At 39.4% G+C, this 7,598-nt stretch overlaps 1 non-coding gene across 1 annotated transcript; it reads right to left on the bottom strand.

The window, feature by feature from the left end:
- Nucleotides 1-1,101: 1,101 nt before the first annotated feature.
- Nucleotides 1,102-1,213, bottom strand: LOC120220221. Its single transcript, XR_005525497.1, has one exon. It is a non-coding gene; the product is annotated as a U6 spliceosomal RNA (small nuclear RNA).
- Between the last annotated feature and the right edge of the window lie 6,385 nt (nt 1,214-7,598).

Genomic DNA, 7,598 nt, shown 5'->3' with positions numbered 1-7,598 from the left:
TCTGCCCCTCCCCCACACATGCTCTGTCTCTCTCTGCCCCCAAAATAAATAAATATTAAAAAAAAAATTTTAAATAAAAACAAAACAGGCAGATGATTTAAATATTATATATACATAATGACAAATAGGTTATTAGATTAATAATCATATAGCTTAATAGATTATTAAATTATTCTCATAACAAAGAGGATATGTAGATACTATTTAAATATTGATATTGTAGCTTTAATAAGTATATACAAAAATAGTGCCACCCACTTTAAATGTAAGGAACAATTTTCATTTCATTGCATTGCATGATTTTGTCATTATTCTGTGGGAAAGAGCATATTAATAAACTAAGATACAAACAATTGAAAATTATATTTTTTTCTTGAGAAATATCTTTTTGGTTAGAGTTTCTTGGGATTTTTCTTACCTTTAACTTTATAAATAGAATTAATTTTGAACATTTTAAAATAACACTCTAGGTATATGTCTATACCTAGTGACCTTTTGCCACTATCTCTAATTATGTGGGCAAAGTAAAGTGTGAAATTTAGCCTCACGGACAAAATTCTCCTTCCCAAATCTACACAGCTAATAAAAGTTTAGCATTCAATTGACTATCACGAATACTGCTAAAACCCTAGTTCAAACTACCATCATCATATGTCTCCTGGACTCCGGCAACTGCTTTCACCCCTTCCTCCAAACAGCAAGCAAAATATTCTTAAACTAAATCACTCTTTTACTCAAACCCCTCCACTGGCTTCTACCTCATTTAATTCCTTGCCATGGCCTCTAAAATGCTTCAATAATATGTAGACATTTCTCAAGTGATTTTCCTCTCAAATAGGTAACACTGAGCCTTACTTTCCTTGGCTGAGTGACTGTTAAGTAGTTAACACATTTTCCGTAATTGATGTATTTCATTAAAATAGATTATCAGAAATGGAATTATTGAATCAAAGGATGTGGTCTTCTTCCTAAGTGACAGTGTTGAGTTAGATAAACAGTTCCTGTCTGAAGACTCCAGCTCCCAGCCTCCCTTCCAGCTAAGTGGGGCCCTGTTAGCAGAATTCCACCTCTCCTGCTTAAGAGAAAATTGCTTGTGCCGGACTTCTTTCTCTACTCTTCATACACATTTGCGTGTCATCCTTGCGCAGGGCCATACTAATCTTCTCTGTATTGTTCCAATTTTAGTATATTTACTCCCTCCTCTTCATAGAACCTGGAACCCAGACTTACCTGAGACTTAGTTTCAACCACACAGCTTTCACACTTAGGAAACAGCAAAGCAAGGAAATGGAAAGAACTGGGTCCCTAAGTGACCACAGAGAGTGGAGCTGCCTTTCCAACCTGGACTACTCACCCTCAACCTTTGGTCGGAGAGAATTTTTTTCTTGAATTTCAAGACACTTCATTTGGTACCTCTTTGTCACTATCATAGGCTCTATCCTAACTAATAAGAATGGTTGCAACTTTTTAATATCTTAGCATAATTCATATTGTCCAATTATTTAGCAGAAGGCTAAATACCAAGCGGAATTTCCACCAATGTGTACAAGATCACATTTTTACTGCATTCTTGTCAATGTTGAAGCTTGTTTTTTAAGGAAAATCTACTAATTTGATATAAAAGGAAAAATAATATATAGTCTATTTTTTGTAAAAAGAAGTTGAACATGATTCAATATTTACTATCCATAGGTATTCCATATTTTGAGAATGGCTTATTCATGATTTTGTTTGTTTCTTTGTTTGTTTTGCTTTTGTTTTTAAGAAATCAGTAAACCTAACGTGGGGACTGAACTCATAAGCCTGCGATCAAGAGTCACATGCTCTACCAACTGAGCCAGCAAGGCACCACTATTCATGTTGTTTTTACTTTTATTAGAATTTTACTCCTTTTCTTGTCCATTCTGTTGTCCTTCATAGTTTGTCTTTCAATTCTGCTTTCAGGAAACATGTTGAAATATTTTATTATCATCACATTTGTAATTTTTCTATTGAAAGTTGTCCCTTTAAAAACTTTCTTTATGCCCACATTTTGAACCATAAATACCATTTCCCACTAAAAAGAACCAAGACTCTTTGGAGAAAAGGCTGATTTCAGATCTGAGGCAGAAAATGTATAACATGAGCTTAAGACATCATTTTATGCCAGAAAGAAACTATTGAAGAGCATAAACATCATGTCAAAAAATGTAGGAATCAATTTGGGGAAGCTCCTATAGGCCAACATCATCTAGCTACGATGGCAATGCAGAAAAACACTTGAAACTTTACTGAAAGCAATACTTATTCTCTCAAATTTTCATTGTGGGCAGAGTTCAGTGAGTCAACTTGTGTCCACTCCAGTCACATCAACCGATCATTTCAAAAGCTAAAGGCTGAAATCTGAAGTCTCATCCATCTAATCACATGTTTGTTTCCTGGAGCAACTAAGGGACCAGAAAAATCAGGACCCCTTAGTCTTCTATATCTCTGTTGTCTTTCCATATGCTTTCTCTTCTTCAGTGTAGTGGCTTCAGGGTGGTTGACCTTCACTAAAAGCACATATCCTTAGAGAAGGCTGGGCAAAAGCAATGGAGAAATGTCAACATCACATTATAAGAAGAACATGTTGGGGGCCACCTGAGTGGCTCAGTCGGTTGAGCATCCAACTCTTGGTTTTGGCTCAGGTCATGATTTCATGGTTTGTGAGTTCAAGCACTGCATTGGGCTCTGCACTGACAGCACAAAATCTATTTGGGATTCTCTCTCTTTCTCCCTCTCTGCCACACCCCTGCATGTGCTCTGTCTCTCTCAAATAAGAAATAAAATAGGGGCGCCTGGGTGACTCAGTCAGTTAAGCATCCAACTTTGGCTCAGGTCATGATCTCGCGGTTCATGGGTTCAAGCCCCACATTAGGCTCTGGGCTGACAGCCAGCTCAGAGCCTGGAGCCTGTTTCAGATTCTGTATCTTCTTCTCTCTCTGACCCTCCCCTGCTCACACTGTCTCTCTCTCTCTCTCTCTCTCTCTCTCAGAAATAAATTTAAATTTTTTTTAATTTTAATAAATAAAGAAACATAAAAAAGAAGAGGAACATGTGGGACCAAATATATTGCTATAGCATTCTTAGGTAAATACAATCTGTGACACCACCATAAAGAATCTAAAGAATAATAAAGAATAATAATTAATCCACTTGCATATATAAAAATCCTAATGATACCTTAACACAAAAAGAAAAAAAAAAGACATTTGCCACTAATTGAAATGAATTTATACCAGCTCTCTTACTCAAAAATTTGTAGAGAGAGATTTTAAGTATTATTTCTTTACCACATGGAACTCTTTCAGAGCAACAGTTGCCTTCAGTTGATGAAAAGAAGCTCTCCTTGACAGAAGAATCTTACTTAATGAATGCAAAAGGATTGACAGGATTGGAAAAATCACCATTTTGCAAACTGTAATGGAATAACTGGTTCAGGGAGGAGTCAGCAATGGGCGCTAAAAGCATTGAGTATGGGGCACATGGCTGACTCAGTCAGTAGAACATGTGACTGTCTTGAGGTCATAAGTTGAGGCCCCAGACTGGGTTTAGACATTACTTAAAAAAAAAAAAAAAAAAAAAAAAAAAAACTGAGTATAAGGTTCACAAAGACTGGATAATAATCTGCTGCCAGGTTGTCTACACACAGAATCTTTTACTTGTCCTAGGAGGAAATCTCATAACTCCCCAGTAGAGTGATGTGGCGTTTTTCACCTCAACCATGAATCTAATGATGGAGGATAACATAGTATGAGACTCCTGATATGACACAATATAACATTCACAGCATCATTCATGAAAATAGTCTTGACAATAATGTTTTCCCTGACACCTGACTTTAGTCAAAACTTTAGATAGAAATGTCCATGGGGCACCTGGGTGACTCAGTCAGTTAAGCATCTGACTCCCGCTTAGGTTGTGATCTCATGGTCTATGAGTTCGAGCCCCATGTCTGGCTCTGTGCTGACAGTGCAGAGTCTGCTTGGGATTCTCTCTCTCTCCCTCTCTCTCTGCCTCTCCCCTACTCACTCTCTTGCTCTCTCTCAAAATAAATAAATTAATTTAAAAAATAAACGTCCATTTATAGGAAATTTAGTGGAAAGTAAACTAAAATTTCAGTGAAAGTTAACAATCACATAAATCCAGAAGGTAGAATTCTACCAGGAAACTGACCCAGTCTCTTCAACAAGAAATTATAATGAGGTTCTGGTTCGAGATGGCAAGATAGGAAGATATTGAACTCGCCCCCTCTTGCAGACTCCCCAAATCTACAACTATATATGGAATCATTTTTTCTGGAAAAGAGAAAAAACAGGCACTAAAAACTGATAAACAATGCCTTCACATCAGGCAAATGAGAGGGAAAGAACAACAAGAAGAAAGTCTCAGACACATTAATGCTATAAACCCTCCCCCCTGGTTAGACAACCCACAGTCAGGAGGGAACTCAAACCAGGAGGTTCTCTCTAAAGAGTGAAGGGTTTTTCCTTACATTAGACACCCTAACTTATAAGATCAGCACCTGAGAGATGAGCTCCCAAAACACTTGACTTTGAAGGCCAATGGGACTTATGCCCACAAGATCCTGGGGCTGTGCCTAACTGAGGAATAACTCTTAAAAGGCCTGTGTGCAGACTCATCCACTCCAGGGCCAAGAAACAGCCCTTTGAGAAATGCCCAGACTTTATGTGAAAAAAACTCATTTCCTAATTTTAAAGTATTGGTCTGAGGGACAAGGGCCAGCTAAGATGTTCTCTGGGGGTAGCAGGCTGTTGGGCGCAATCTTCCTGCTCTCACTCTACACTTCTAAAACCAGCAGGCACTATCATTTTTCCCCCTCCCTTTCCCATGGGGAGAAGTTTATGCTTTAGCCAGCAGGCACCATCTTGGACACTTGTGCTTTGCCTTGCTAATGCCAGGAAGCGCCTTTTTCTCCCCCCTCTTTCTTTTTTTTTCTTTTTATTTCTCCTTTTCCTTTTCCTTTTTTTCTTTTTCTTTTCCTTTCTTTGTCTTTTTCCTTTTGTTGGTGGGTGCCATCTTTGCAATTCCTCCTCCACTTCAATCCATCCAGCGAGTGTCACCTGCACGCATTCCGTCTATTGTACTCCGGAGGACGAGTATCTCCCAGAAGGTAGCTTCTACACACTAATGGTGCTCCAGTTTCTACATCTGGTGACCCAGTTTTTGCAGCTGACACCCAGGGAATTCCCCCTTGAGGACATGGCTCCAGAAGCCAGAAGGGTTTGCATTCTTGGTCCCATGGGACCCAATCACAATCAGAGAGACATTTCTTTTATATATATATATTTTTAATATTTTTAATGTTTACTTATTTTTGAGAGACAGAGAGAATGCATGTGCATGAGCAAGGGAGGGGCAGAGAAAGAAGAAGATACAGAATCCGAAGCAGGTTCAGGCTCCCAGCTGTAAGCACAGAGCCCAACACAGGGCCTGAACTCACGAACCATGAGATCATGACCTGAGCTAAAGTCAAATGCTTACCCTACTGAGCCACCTGGGCTCCCCAAAACATTTCTTGACAGACTATCACCACTAAGGCACTGCACAGAGAGCAGACTGAAAGACACCCCTGACCTTTCTGTGAGAAAGGCCTATTTTTTGTTGAGGAGCTTTGACCTAAGCGTCAGGCTTCTTGTTCCACACATTCATAGCAGCCCACAGTACAGAGGCTGATGAGGACAGTCTTTGCCCTCTCCCTCTGCCTCACTCCACCTCACTAGTATCTTCTAGAATAGATCATACACCTTTATCTGACATCATGATTATTGATTTTGCTTTTAGGGGACTCATCTACATCACCTGGCTGCAGTGACCAGCAGGAGTTATATTCGTAGGTCCCATAGAACTGTAACCAATGGAGAAAGGACTCTTAAACAGCTACCACCCCCAGGGCTCAGAAAGAGGCAACAGACCCAGGTGCTCAATATTTCTGTGAAAGAGGCCTATTAGCTTCTCCTCAGAGCTGCGGCTTGAGAGACAGGCTTCTAATTAAACACACATCTAAAGGCTGACCATAAACCTCTCCTGGGACCTCAGAGAGCAGGCTCTCTCCTCACACTCTCCTTCTGCCATGCTCCAGAGAACCAGCACCTCTTGGAGGGAAGCTATGATACGTGTCTGCTGCCCCCGTTTTTACAACTGGTGCCTGCTTTTGTCGGCTGCTCCAAAGGGGTTACCTCTTGATTGCCTGGCTCTAGTGGCCGGCGGGGGAGGATTACATTCCTGAGTCCCATGAGACTGACAATTAGGAAAACAGTTCTTGGCAGGCTACAACCTCCAGGGCACTTCACAGACAGCATACTAAAACACACACCCCCCAGCCTTTCTGTGAAAGAGGCCTACATGCTAGTCCTGGAGCGGAGGCCTTAGGGGCAGTCTTCAGACTGGGCACCATCTAGAGGCTACAGAAGTGCTCAGGGAACAACAGCAATGTAAGCCAGGGGACACCATCTATGCGCCATTCATCTGCCTCACTACAGCTCAGTGGTATCGCCTAAAAAGGAGCTTGTCTACTTGTCTGGAGCCCTAATTTTTTGCAACTGCTGAAAGAAAACAACCCCATTTACAATTGCATCAAAAAAATACCTGGGAAGCACAGCTAAGGAAACAACCCAGAAAACTAATAGGCAACCAACGGAATGGGAAAAGATAGTTGCAAATGACATATCAGATAAAGGGTTAATATCCAGAATCTATAAGGAACTCACCATGCTACTCTTTGTTTCTAAGAGCTCTCAAATAGCCACCTTATACATTTCGTCCTGGTTTTCGTAGCTGTATTCAGTGGGGGACACAGGGTGATAGGTGCGGACTCCATCTTCCCAGGAATTGAACTTAATCTAATTATCCTTTAAAGAGATTTAAATATCTTATAAGGGAAGAAAGTCTTTTTGTATTTGTGTAGTTACCATTTCCAATGTTCTAAACTTTTTTGTTTGAAAGAACTTCTTTTAACACTTCTTGTGATGCAGGTGGTAGATCATTTCAACTTTTGTGTATTGAAAAGTATTTCACCTGAATTTTTAAAAGATATTTTCTTTGAATATAGAGTTCTAGGTTGAGGATATTGTCTTGCAGTGCTTTAAAGATGTTACACCATTATCTTCTCACTTACATTGTTTCTGATGAGAAATCTGATTCTTAGTTCCTTCTGCTTAGCACAGCATTTTTCTCTAACTGCTTTGCCATTATTATTAATTTCAACCAATTTGATAGTGAAGAGCTTTGTTGTACTTTCTTTTTGTTCTTTTCCTTGGGGTTTATTGAGCTCTTAGGTGTATGAATATATAGTTTTCATCAAATTGGAAAGTTTTTTGTTATTATTTCTTCAAATATTTTTTCTCAGCCTCCTCTCCCCTCTCTCCTTTGGGAACTGCAATTTCATGTTTATTAAGCAGTTCAAAGCTGTCTTATAGCTCAGTAATGCTCTTTTTCATTTTTTAGATTCTTTTTTCAGTGTGTTTTGTTCTGGATACTTTCTAATACTCTATCTTCAAATTCACTTATTTTTTTTTTTCTGCAATGCCTAATCTGTTAATTCCATCCAGTATATTTTC

This window comes from Hyaena hyaena, unplaced genomic scaffold (genome assembly GCF_003009895.1).
Source record: "Hyaena hyaena isolate Hyena2069 unplaced genomic scaffold, ASM300989v1 scaffold_674, whole genome shotgun sequence".
Classification (NCBI taxonomy): domain Eukaryota; kingdom Metazoa; phylum Chordata; class Mammalia; order Carnivora; family Hyaenidae; genus Hyaena; species Hyaena hyaena.
Note: the sequence above shows the minus strand (reverse complement) of the source record. Positions and strands in the feature narration are given on the sequence as shown.